Raw genomic sequence first — 14,204 nt, 5'->3', positions numbered from 1 at the left:
GATTCACCACAAGGAGGGAGTTACACTTAGCTTCGATCACCTCTCCCCCAAGCTTTTGGCTAGCCCGAGACCTGCAATCATGGCCTCATATTCGGCCTCGTTATTAGTCAACTTCACAGTTTTAATGGATTGTCTAACCATGTTGCACGTGGGTGGCTTCAGTACGATGCCAAGTCGGACCCTTTTGCATTTGATGCATCGTCCGTAAAGAGGGTTCAGATTCCTGAGGATGTTCCCAAGTTTACCAACAACTCTTTTTTGACCTCGGGTATTAGGGCCTGCGTGAAGTCGGCCACATCTGCCAAGATTTGAGACTTAATGGCTGTTCGAGGTCGATATTCGATATCGTACCCGCTGATTTTCACGACCCATTTAGCTAATCATCCCGAGAGTTCGGGTTTATGCATTATTTTTCATAATGGGTAAGTTGTCACAACACATATAGAGTGGCACTGAAAGTATGGTTTCAGTTTTCTAGAGGCGCTTAACAAAGCAAGGGCCAATTTTTCTAGGTGGGGATATCTTGTTTCGGCCTCACCCAAGGTCCGACTAACATAATAAATCGTAAATTGCGTACCTTGTTCTTCCCGAACTAGGACTCCACTTACCGCTATCTCTGATACTGCTAAATATAAGTACAATTGTTTGTCTATACTCGTCGTGTGAAGCAGTGGCGGGCTCGACAAGTATCGCTTAAGTTCTTCCAGGGCTCATTGACATTCCGGAGTCCATGTGAAGTTATTTTTCTTCTTCAGCAATGAGAAAAATCGATGATTCTTATCGGAGGACCTCGAGATGAATCGCCCCAGGGCGGCTATGCGCCCGGTTAGCCTCTGCACGGCCTTCATGTTGTCTACTACCGTGATATCCTCGATAGCTTTGATCTTGTCGGGGTTGATCTCGATTCCTCGATTGGATACCATGAATTTGAGAAATTTACCTGACCCGACTCCGAACGCGCATTTTTCTGGATTCAATTTCATGTTGTACTTCCTCAATATACTGATGTTTCCTACAAATGCTTCAAATGGTCCTCTGCTAGTAGGGACTTAACTAACATGATATCAATATAAACTTCAATACATTTCCCTATTTGTTCTTCGAACATCCGGTTTACTAGGCGTTGGTAAGTGGCACCAATATTTTATAATCCAAATGGCATTATGTTATAGCAGTATGTGCCATACTTAGTGATGAAGGAGGTCTTTTCTTGATCATCTGGGTTCATTTGTATTTGGTTGTACCCGAAATAGGCATCGAGAAAACTGAGGATCTCGTGGCCGGCTGTGGCATCGATCATGCGATCGATGTTAGGCAAAGGAAAAGAGTTCTTGGGGCATGCCTTATTTAAATCTTTGTAATCCACACACATTCTTAGTTTGTTCCCTTTCTTAGGGACTACTACTACGTTTGCTAGCCATTCGGGGTATTTGACTTCCCGGATGGACCCTATTTTAAGGAGTTTAGTTACCTCATCTTTGATGAAGGCATGCTTGATCTCGGACTGGGGTCTCCTTTTCTGCTTCACCGGATGGAATTTCGGGTTCAAGCTCAATTTATGAGTGGTGATCTCTGGTGGGTTTCCTGTCATGTCAAGATGGGACCAAGCAAAATAATCCATGTTAGCTATAAGAAATTGAATGAGTTTTTTCTAAGCTCGGGAGTTAACCCCGTGCCCAGGTATACCTTTTAATCGGGCAGATGTTTGATTGGTATGACCTGCTCCAGCTCTTCGACCGTGATTTGGTAGCGTCGGAATCATCGGAGACTATGAAGGATCGAGAAACCCCATAATCATCGTCTTCGTTAGTCCCCTGCTTATCTAGTTGGGTTGAGGCCGCCATCTGTGATTGCTATTTGGCTTCCTGTTTTGCTTTCGAATTTGGCTCATTTATCGATGAAAGTGTTGATATTGGAATCACTTCATCGACGACAAACATTTCCTTCGCGGCGGGCTGCTCCCCGTAGATTGTTTTAATCCCTTCTGGTGTTGGGAATTTTACCACCTGGTGAAGGGTCGAGGGCACGACCCTCATGTTGTGGATCTACGGTCTCTCGAACAAGGCGTTATATCTCATGTCCCCTTCGATCATATAAAACTTGGTCTCCTGGATGGTCCTGACTACGTTCACTGGTAATGTTATTTCTCCCTTAGAAGTTTCACAAGCCATGTTGAGTCCGTTTAGAACTCGAGTTGTGGGCACGATTTTGTCCTGTAGGCCGAGTTGTTCTACGACCCTCAATCGAATGATGTTGGTCGAACTACCTGGATCAATTAACACACGTTTAACTCGAGTTTTATTCATCAGTATAGATATTACCAGTGCATCGTTATTGGCTGTATGATTCCTTATGCATCCCCGTCGTTGAAAGATAAGGTTCCTTCTGGTATGTAGTCCCGAATTCACTTCTCCCTCGTGATTGACACCTTGGTGCATTTTAACATCGGACCTTGGGGAACATCGACCCCTCCGGTAATTATATGAATGACGTGTTGAGGTTCTTCTTGCTCGTTTTGTTTATTGGAATCCCTGCTTTTGAAATGATTCTTGGCTCGATCACTCAGAAACGCCCATAGATGCCCGTTGTTGAATAACCTGGCTACTTCTTCTCTCAACTATTGACAATCTTCCGTTCTGTGGCCATGGGCTCCATGATATTTGCACATTTGGTTGGGATTTCTCTGGGTCTGGATCGGTTTGTAAAGGTCGAGGCCATTTGGTATCTTTGATGTGTCCGATAGCTGATACGATGAAGGCTGCGTCAACATTAAAGTTATATTCTGATAATTATGGTACCTCTTTAGGTCCGATAGGCCTGTCAAAGTCGTTCTTACTCATAAGCCCTCGAGAGCTCTAGCCTTGATCACTCATCCTTTCATTTCGTACAGGATTTTGCCCAGATCCGCTGCTCCTACGATCTTCATTATACGGCTGGTACCGATCCCTGTTCAACCTCGGTTCTCGGTTAATGTCCCTCTTGATTCTATCAAAGGGCCTAATAGGATAAACGGACCCGGAAGGAACCCCAAATTGGTCATCTTCGACCCTGATCTTTGATTGATACCGATTGTGCACATCGGCCCAAGTAACAATTGGGTATTCTATCAAATTCTGCTTCAATTACTACGAAACCACTGAACTTCGAATATTGAGTCCTTGGGTGAAAGCTTGAACAGCCCAATCATTGGCGACCGGTGGCAGATCCATTCGTTCTATATGGAATCGAGACACGAATTCTCTGAGCATTTCGTTGTCCTTCTGCCTTACCTTAAAAAGGTCCAACTTCCTGGTTTCGACCTTGATGGCCCCAGGGTGTGCCTTTACAAAAGAATCTGCAAGCATAGCAAATAAATCAATAGAGTTCAGTGGTAAACTGTGGTACCATATCATAGCTCCCCTTGACAGGGTTTCCCCAAATTTCTTTAGCAAGACATATTCGATCTCGTCATTCTCTAGATCATTCCCTTTGATAGCATATGTGTAAGAGGTGACATGCTCGTTTGGGTTGGTCGTTCCATTGTATTTAGGAATCTCGGGCATGCAGAACTTCTTGGGAATCGGTTTGGGAGCTGCGCTCGGGGGAAGGGTTTTTGCACAAACTTTTTGGAATTCAAACCCTTCAATATTGTGGTGCCCTCGGGATTTGATCGACCCTGGAATTGTAAGTTTTCACCTTCTTGTCGTTTGCCTCAATCTTCTTTTCCCCCGACTCAACTCGTTTTGTCAATTCTTCGAGCATCTTCATGATTGCAGGATCGGCCCCTGATTCTTTCTCGTTCGATTTTCTTGAAACCGATTCGACCATGTGGACAACTTCCTGGGACGGCTCGGGCTCGATCCTGCTCAGTGGGTGATTCTGGTTTTGGAGCTGGGCTATCGCTGCTTGTTGAGTTTGCAACATTTTGAAGATCACCCGTAGGTTGATCCCGCCCTCTTTTCCGCTATGTGTGCTTTGAGCGGCTGATCGAACATCTCTACGGATGCTGCTCTCGGGATCGACGGCCAAATTTGCATTGATGACTACATGCGAGCTGACGTCGATTGGATCTACAGCCGGAACTCCATCGAGGCCAACTGGAGGTACGTCGTTCCCTGGTGCTATGTTATCATTTTCGTCGTGGTGACCAAAATCATTGTCCACATGTATGGGTGCTGACTGAGAGTTCGACATTTTGATCCTGGAATCAAAGATACTCCAAAGAACCAGTGTAAAATAGTGTGTGTTATGAAAGTTTGTACCAGTTAATCACTATTATCCTTAGCCCCACGGTGGACGCTAAATTGTTTACCCTAAAAATCGGATAACAATTGAATTTATACGCGATTTTAAAGATACGTGATATAACTTGATTCAAATTAAGGAAACGGATTAGAATTGAAATTGACGATAAAAGAATAAATGCAAACCACACAAATCGAACAGCCTTACGTCAAATTGTTTACCAAATCGAACAAGCCCTCGAGTTCGATCACCTTTGAACCAAGAGATGTCTCAACTGATGTATGAACAGAATAACAAGATGATAAAAGCTAGAAAATGATAGTATATTGCTTTTTATGTTGCGTAATGTGATCTGCCTTACAAATGATCATACCCCCTTTATATAGTAGGGGAATCCTACTTTTGATACAATTCTATACAAGGTAAAAAATCTCATGATTTGCTAATCAATCGGCCTATCCTTGATACGTGCGGACATTTTCGCTGTGATCTACAACCGATCGCGGATATTTCATCCTTCTGTTATTCGGCTTGGCAAATTTCTGTCGATCTCGTCTGATCTCGATTTTGTTTGATAACATGGTCTCGAGCTTAACGAAATAACTACGCACCTCGGTTTGATATAATTTGAGATCGAACTTTAACCTACCATATTTCAGTCTCGATTGGTCACACAAGAGGCGAACCCGGTTTTGACCGTATACACAATTCTAGCAGTAATTTGACTGATGAATACAAAGAAATGGCATGTACCTGCCAACAATGTTTTAGAAACAACTCAAACAAATTCATCTATTTGTTTTATGGTTTAATTCTTTTGAATGTCGTCGTTAAATTTTGTCAGCAATATACATCTTTTTCTATTATCTTTTTCCGCTCTTTTTCCCTTTGAACTAATCGCATTGCGCATGTAGGTATGCTAGTTTAACTAAAAAGAAGACAAAGAAAAGAAAGAAAAGTTCCGGATGCACAAATAAAGAAAAAACGGAGTGTAAGAGAAACAGATGAAATCGCCGCGCTGAAGCATTTTCAGTTCGCCATTGGCGCGAGCTTCCTCTTAGACAAAGCTATAAATAAATCACCTCAATTTATCAGCTTATTTGGGCGCCAACCCCTTTCACCATGTTTCGAAGGTAAACCTAAAGCAAATCTGAATTTGTACCGTATCAATATCTACTTTAATATTCATAGGTTTTTTTCATTGATTAGGTTATTAAGAACAGAAATTATACTTATTCATCCGGATTATGGAAATGTATTTTTTGATTGTCCATATTATTATTGATTTTACTAGTTAAAAGACTACTTGTATTAATTTTACCGAACTATTTGAATGAAACGAATTAGGGTTCTGAGATGAATTTTCGTTGCTTGAAATGAGAATAAAGTGGTTGAGCTAATTTCTTCTACTTTACCTTTTTTTAAAGGTCCATCCTGCGACTTTCGGCTGGTCAATCAGTAAAAAGAATTCCGATTGAGGTTACAACATAGGTACTTTTATATTATCTTCTTATTTCATGTAAAATTATATAAAGAATGTTCTCTATTATTTATTTTTCTCTTGTCGGTGCTGGGGAGCCAAATAAAATTTATTAATTGGTGATTAACATATCTATGGCACTTTGGTGTATCACATTATGCAGAAGCTTTGTCTGGTCGTCTTCATTTCATGATTACCATTATGAAAATAAATATTGGGTGGTGTTAATGAAGTAAATTGGTTAGCTTCTATTACCCATTATAGTAATTTTGCGTAGTTTATGAGGATATTGGATTTGCATATAATGAAATAAATAAGTCACTGGTGGCTACACATATAGATGCTGAGTATTTGGCTTTCAGATAAAGGCACGAAGAAAAAGGTTTGGTCCATTCAAGTTTAAAAGAAGGTGGATCACAGGTGATGGTTATCAATCTAGTTGGAAGTATAGATGAAGGATAAGAGGAGATGTTCCAAAAAGGGCGTGGTACTTAAAAGTTTCTTGATTAAGTGAATATGTAAAAGTGTTAGTGATTCTCTTTTCTTTTCTTTTCTTTTCCTTTCCTCCTTAGCACAAGCAATGAGGGATTAGGAAGGGAAATGTGAAGGGAAACGAGGTCTTGGGTGGGTATCACTATCACATTTTCGTTAGTGTAACATAAGTAAAATTGGAAAAGAACATAACCAAAAATTTATTGTATGTTAGCATCGTGCACTAGTTTGTGTTATCTTCTTCTTTGCAAAATTCAATACCCAGGCCATTGTTGGCATAGAGAAGTTATTCTGAAGAGTTGACTAGAGAAGGAAAACATATTTCTTTGGTTAACAAAATAAAATAGCATTCTGAAAGTCAAACAAAAATTCTTTTTTAAAATATAAAAAAAAAGAACCAGCAAAAGACTGTCAACCAAAAAAACTTACTTATACTATAATCCAAATATTTTTGATAGTCATCTTGACGACTATTATGAGCGTTTACCTTTTTCTATTTTCACCTATTTCCCATCTTTGACGTTAATTTACTTTTTTAATAATTTATTTCATTTTTGATAAAGTAAATAATATTATTGATATGAAAAAACTCTCGTGTAAAAGTAGTTTATCAAAAAAAAAATGAGAGCACACACCAAAGTATAGTTCTATGCAATGACACAATCTTCTCTACAAACAACAACCTCTTAGGTGCACCAAAATCTAACTAAGAATTATTTGCTACTCCTTAAAAAAAACAATAAACCTAGTACATTCCCACAGATAGGGTATGTGGAGGGTAGTGTGTACGCAGACCTTACCTCTACTTAGTGAAGGTAGATGGGTTGTTTTCAATACGAAGACCTTACCCCTACTTAGGTGCACCAAAATCTAACTAAGAATTATTGGCTACTCCTTAAAAAAATAACAACAAAAACAACAAACCTAATACATTCCCACAGGTGGGGTCTGGGAAGGGTAGCGTGTACATACCCCTACTTAGTGAAGGTAGAGGGGTTATTTTCAATACGCAGACCTTACCCCTACTTAGTAGAAGAAGAAGAAGAAGAAGTAGTAGTACCAAACAGTAACAACAGGGAAATACAATAACTGAAGTGAACTAAACAACATGACGTAATATAGATCTAAGAATATGAAGGTACATAAGCCTAATACATACCCCTACTTAGTGAAGGTAGAGGGGTTATTTTCAATACGCAGACCTTACCCCTACTTAGTGAAGAAGAAGAAGAAGAAGTAGTAGTAGTACCAAACAGTAACAACAGGGAAATACAATAACTGAAGTGAACTAAACAACATGACGTAATATAGATCTAAGAATATGTAGGTACATAAGTGCTACTAATACTATTGGTAAGAAAAAGGGAAACTTTCAACTACCTACTAACCTTCTACCCTAATCTGAAGTGAACTAAACAACATGACGTAATATAGATCTAATAATACGAAGGTACATGAGTGCTACTAATACTACTGGTAAGAAAAAGGGTAACTTTCAACTACCTACTAACCTTCTACCCTAATTCTCAACCTCCACACCCTCCTTTCAAGGGTCGTGAGGTACGATAACTGAAGGGAACTAAATAACATGAAGTAATATAGATCTAAGAATATGAAGATACATGAGTGCTACTAATACTACTGGTAAGAAAAAGGAAAACTTTCAACTACCTACTAACCTTCTACCCTAATTCTCGACCTCCACGCCCTCCTTTCAAGGGCCATGTCCTCAGTAAGCTGAAACAGCGCCATGTCCTACCTAATCACCTCTCCCCAATACGTTTTTGGCCTACCTTAACCTCTTCTCAAACCCGCCATGACCAACCTCTCACGCATCCTAACAATAGCATCAATGTTTCTCCTCTTAACATGCCCGAACCATCTCATCCTAGACTCCCACATCTTGTCTTCCACAGAGGCAACTCCCACTTTGTCTGGAATAACTTTATTCCCAATCTTATCTCTCCTGGTACACCCACTCATCTATCTCAACATCCTCATTTCTGCTACTTTCATCTTCCGAACACAGAAGTTTTTGATTGGCCAACATTCAACCCTATACAACATAGTTGGTCTAACTACCACTCTGTAGAATTTACCCTTAAGTCTTGGTGATACATTCTTATCATATAGAGCACCAAATGCGAGTCTCCATTTCCTCCATCTCATTCCAATACAATGTGTGACATCCTCATCAATCTACTAGTTACCTTGGATTATAGATCCGAGATACTTGAAACTGCCTCTCTTTGGGATAACTTGAGTATCAAGCTTCACATCTAGGTCCGCTTCATGATTCCCGTTACTGAATTTGCACTCCAAGTATTCTGTTTTAGTCTTGCTTAACTTGAAACATTTAGATTCCCAGGTCTATCTCCAAACCTCAAGCCTCGTGGTAACCCTTAAAAAAGAGAAAGCAAAAATATAGAAAGTCATTTTCTATCCCCTCAAAAGTTATGTTATTTTTTCTCTTTCACAGGACCCATATGATAGTTAGGTGGGCGTCATCATATGCTCTAACATCTTCTCTTCCTTCTTTTAAAGGCTCTGCCATGTAGCGCATGCTCTAGTTGGCATAACGTCATTGAATGTACCCTGAACCAATTCAGAACTACCCGCCATAGTCGTGCAGCCACTCGCCAATGTAACAAGAGGTGATCCACATCTTCATTCAAAAGGTTGCGCATGAAGCATTATCCTCATATTCTTCAAGTTTTCAACTGCCGCAACCTTGCCACCAACTCAGCAAAGAAGCCCACTTTCTAGTGGGCCTTTAGAAGTCTAAGTTGATTCATATGGGAATCCCGAGTCCTTCCTCACCAAAAGTATGTGATAGCATGACTATTGTAAACACTTCATAGCTCCTTGCACCCAACTTCCACGAGTCATGTCCATGGAATATGGCGTTCTATTTGTAGAGCTTATTGATCAACCTTTTGAAATTCGTCGCCTTGTTGACCACTTAAAGGTCTGTTACCTCAGGTCCTTCCCTATTTTTGTAGTCGTTAGTCTCCAATTGACCAAGTGATACTTTCCAGTTTCATCTGCTGAATGAGCCTTTCCACCTTTCCCATCATACTAGATCAATACTTTTCCATCATGCTCTTGTTTAATACTTTTTTCTCCCTTTTGACGAGTACCTCATTTGCCACGTTGCTTGTCTCTTCTCAAATTTTTGAATTATCAGGTTCCGCATAGATTGGTCTTTGTTCGAAGAACACAAGGCAGTTTGAAGTAAATGGTCATGAGTGGTCAAGTCCTGCAATCAAACACTCGTGCTTGGTCTTCAATATTGTCCATATCGCTTACTAGTATTATCTCACACTTTTTGCGGCAGGTCTTAAGTCCTGACACTTATGGAACCATACAAGAATCTATCTCAAGGATGTCAACTAGGAAATATCTGCATCGCAGAACACCAATGTGTCATCCATGAATATAGGTGTGTGATTGTCACTCTACGATGTTTTCCCGATAGCAGCAGTGAACCCCTCAAATAACCTCTTGTCACTGCTCTGTGCATCATTTTGCTCAAAGGTTCTATTGTTAAGGTGAACAACATAAGAGATAACGGGTCTCCCTACCACAAGTCCCTCGAGCTTCCAAAGAACCAATATGAGCTTCCATTTACTAAGACGAATTTTATGTTTGTTGAGATACAAGACTTGATCTACTTACTCCATTGACCCATGAATGCATTTCTTCATCACAACAGAAACCAGGAACTGTAATTCACATGATCGTATTCCTTCTCAAGGTCAACTTTGCAATTTGCACAAAATCTTGGGCTTTCCCTCCGTACTCGTTGATCCACTACTGCGTTTGTCACCAAAGTCAAGTCTCAAATCTCTCTTTCCTCTCACAAACATGGGATCTCCGAACTCTTCATAATTCTCCTAGCCATTATGCACGAGATCATAGCTTCCGACTAGCTGACCCATCGGACAAAGCATCTGATTTCTAGGCAATTTCTCAACAAACAAAAAGCCTTTGCTCTTTTGTTTGTGTTTGTGAGATACTCGTAAAATGGGTTGTTTTCCGGTTCCCATTCTTTTGCAGTTTCTTTTCAAACCTAGCATTAGTCATATCAAAGAATCTTTGTATGTATGTTGCTCTAGCTTTTGAGCCTGTAGAGAGACAAACAAGCAGGGCCAATTTGGTACTTTTTGAATCTACTCACTCTAGAGTTGTTGGACACAAGTGTTGTTTAGATGGGTGAGATCTATATAAGGACCTAACCTCATGGTAGGTACCTAGCCATAAAGTTGCTGAAATTCGGCACATGCACTGGTGTGTAAAGCCCTCCCCCGAAAACCTGCTACTCTGAGTTCAGATTTTTAATCTCATGCTGCTTCTTTTAAATGTAAAAGTTCTATTTTATTTTATCATTTTTCATAGTGTTATATGATACAAACTTACTTTTTCTTCTTTTGCCAAATATTTTAAAGCCTTGATGGTATATCCACTTAGTAACTTCTCTCTCCCTTACAGAAGAAAACAAAAAGGAATATTTTTTCCTTTTTTCTTTAGCATAGTGCTCTTTCTGAGTGACGCTTGCTGTTTCCTTTTGCTACATTTTTTACTACTACAGCAGGAGAAGTCTTCCCTTCCCTGCTGCATTCTTTTGTCTTCTGAACTTTCATGCCAAGTCCCAAAAAAACCAGAAGAACCTGATACAATTACTGCCTCTCTGTGTTGGTGAAGAAGAAATCATTAGAAATGGAATGTTACCGAAGGTGATACATTGGTAAAGCAAGGATCTTCATTGCAAAGGAGCTGGATAATTTGGTTTACAGTTTTTAAGTAGTGATGGTTTTCCTTCATTTATATTTATGTGAAGTGTTAGAAGAGCTGTAAACCTGGTTCTCTATATTGTCTATCCAAGATTAGTGTTGTCCTGACACTAGTTGTTTGGAAGACCTAAGCTAATTTGGGACTTCCAAGTTGTATTCCTATTAATTTAATTTAATTTCCAAAATTTAGAACTCATGTAGGACTGTTACTAATGTGAACCTGGAGGAAGTTTCAAATGTGGAACTCCATGGACGTTGTTGTATTACAATTTTTGGTAAAACTTCAATTCCTTTCTGATATATTCTAAGGGAGCATTATATATTAGACATTGAATTTTTCCGATACCAAATCGGTATTTATATGGGTGATAAAACTTGCAACCAGTTTAGATCCGATAAATGTTGTGAAGGTGCCGTGATTTTTGGTTGAGAATGATAATGCAAAGAGAATGAGGAAAGGGCACAGAAAGACAAAATATTCTGGGTAGGGGGCTAGGGGCCAAACTTGACATTACATTGGAGTGGCCTCTGGGTGGAAGACTGACAAGACTTGTGACGTGTCACAGAGTTGAATCATTTGAGAGGTACATGCCTTGTACAAATTACTGGTTTGAAAAGTGTGGTTGGCATAGGATCCAGTAGTATTTAAGCTCTAAAGTTTGATTTGATTCTTGTTACCATCTGCAATATGCATTTACTTCCGTGGTCTCGTAGAAAGGTTAACTGCTACTCTACTAGGACAACTGATTGACTAGCTTGTGTCTAGGCCCTGTTATCTCTCAGTCTGAATATGTCAAACAATAGAATGGTAGGCAATGTCAACCTGGGGTCTAAAGCCTTTAAGGAACCCTGTTGGAGCTGATTCCATACATGTTTTAGGTGAAGATATTTTTCAGTTTCCCATATGATTATCTAGGCTTCAATTTCCTTGGCAATGTAGAATGGAGGCCTTCTCATTGTCAGTACTTGGAAGCTCTAAAAGTCTGCCAACTTGCACATCAAGTATGCGTTGAGTGTCTATGAAGGTCGGGTTTACCTTCTGAGGCTCAAATGCTTGATGTAGACATTATGATTTGCTCAGTCCTGTAGGTACTTATATCTGACTTTAGATATACTAGGTCAAAAATTCCTGCCATGGGGATATGACATTGCTGTGGTCATGAATCCCGCTCTAATTCCCAGGTCACTCTGAGGTGGCAATAGACTCAAGCTTGTCTATATACTAATAAGCTTCTTTGAATGGTAATCACGGTACTCCTGGATCGACCTTTTGATCTCTCAGCATTTTTGACTACTTCACTACAATATAGTTATTCTTGTCCTACCATGGTATATCAGAGTTTGAACCAATTTATGATTCAAGAATTCAAAGCCTTATAATAGATTTCATTGGACCATTATGTAAGATCATTTCTTCGGTAGGACTATTGTCAAAAACTGGGATTTCATGTGGTTTGTTATCAAATTTAAAGCTTAAGATTTTCCCTAATGTTTGAGAAAGAAGATGTGCAATAAAAAAATCCTACAATTTGACCAATTAAGATTAAATTGGCTAATCCCCTACACAGTTGATATTTTTCGGCAAGTTCAATGGATCTTTTTCTGGTTCCTAATTTCCTAACCTGGTTGAATCATCACTCTTAAACAAATATACATGATTGTGATCGAGGAGGTTTGGTCATTGTTCAAATTATCCCAGTTTTCTATTTGCACCTCTTTTGATCATTTAATTAGCGTGTCAACAGTCGACTTGTTCCTCAAGAATTGAAACTTGAATTGTGTGGTTTCTGCTGGAAAGTATCTGAATTTGTTTCTTTGTTCTTTTGCTCCTTGTGCCTAAAGTATTTTCTTAGATGCTCCCAACCCCCCCCCCCCGGTGGGGGAGGGGGCAGATTTTTTCTTTATTGGAATTTGTAGCTCTTACATTGAAGTCTGCAGTTCTTTTCTTTGCTGTTACAATTTGTTGTTGTTACTTCTACAGTGAGCAAAACCTCGATGGTTCTATCTCTAATTACTTCTCATTTTAACAGTTTGATACATTAAAGGGGACACTTCGTCACTTTAGCCTGATTCCTCCAGGTGGTGGTGGGATATTGACATATTCTTTGGCTAGTGTAGCATCATGGGAAACTATCAGAAGCTGCTGATGCACTTGAGAAGGATTTAAAGGGCACTCAAGCGGGAGGAGTTGTTGATGATTTGGTTAAGCGTGCTAGGAATAGAGCTATAATCGAGCAAGCACTAACCTTACTGCAATCTTATGACACCACTAATACTATCAGCATAACTTGAAACCATTATCATTATAGCATCAAGGTTCAGTTTATCTGCTGCCTACAAAGTTGCTCGAGAATGGCTTTTTGATGATTAACATGTTGAAATTTTCAGTGATTGCGGCACTTTTATTTTTGTTGCAATCCAAGTAAAGTAGTTATGCCTTTCTTGATCCGGAAATAATCTACGTTGAAAGATATATCACTATTGAGCAGCATTATTGATATATTTAGCAGGAGTAACCATTGGATTTTTCTTTTTTTGATGAACTATCTTATTAGCTGTTACCTTGTTTGGTATGTATAATAAAGGCAGCTCAGTCAACTGTATAACTTCTTTGGTAGTTTTCCGTGGGAGTTGGATTTGAAAGAGCTCAGCCAAGCATTGCAAGGTTTCTCTTCTGTTCGAGGATAAGTGGACATAATTCAACTTGAAACAAGAAAGATTGAAATTTCTCAAGAAACATCGATTATGTATATTCTAACAATTCTAGTTTAATTCATTTTGAAATACTAGTAAGGGTTTGAAGTGTCATTTATATTCAGAAGTTCTAAAACATCGGCTTAGAAAGCAAAAGTTTTTTTGTGAAATTGTAACTTTAATGGGATTACATGTTTAATAAATTACTAGACTTCATTTTAATTGTTTTAGTACATGTTTGATCGCTAAACCTTTTCGAAACTAAACCTGAATTTTTGACTATCTTCTTTCAGACTTGTAGATAATAAGCTTTTGCAGTTCAGTCTGAACTCCAGAGATTTTTTTTATTGCTTTTAGATTTTGACGTTGTATGTGTTTTTCTCCAGTTAATATAGCTGTTGAAATCAACAATTAAAAAAAAAGAAAAGAAGACCAGAACGAATATAAGAATTTTAAATTGGGAATTCCATTAAGTATGTCATACCAAATATGATACCCCCAATAGAATTGCTTAAGGAGGC

At 39.2% G+C, this 14,204-nt stretch overlaps 1 long non-coding RNA gene across 1 annotated transcript; it reads left to right on the top strand.

Annotated features, from left to right (window-relative positions):
• The first annotated feature begins 5,075 nt into the window (after window positions 1-5,075).
• Window positions 5,076-13,905, top strand: LOC107789062 (uncharacterized). The gene is made up of 3 exons (XR_001648763.2): window positions 5,076-5,357; window positions 5,652-5,715; window positions 13,020-13,905. It is a non-coding gene; the product is annotated as an uncharacterized LOC107789062 (long non-coding RNA).
• The last annotated feature ends 299 nt before the right edge of the window (window positions 13,906-14,204 follow it).

This window comes from Nicotiana tabacum, chromosome 13, assembly GCF_000715075.1.
Source record: "Nicotiana tabacum cultivar K326 chromosome 13, ASM71507v2, whole genome shotgun sequence".
Taxonomy (NCBI): domain Eukaryota; kingdom Viridiplantae; phylum Streptophyta; class Magnoliopsida; order Solanales; family Solanaceae; genus Nicotiana; species Nicotiana tabacum.
Note: the sequence above shows the minus strand (reverse complement) of the source record. Positions and strands in the feature narration are given on the sequence as shown.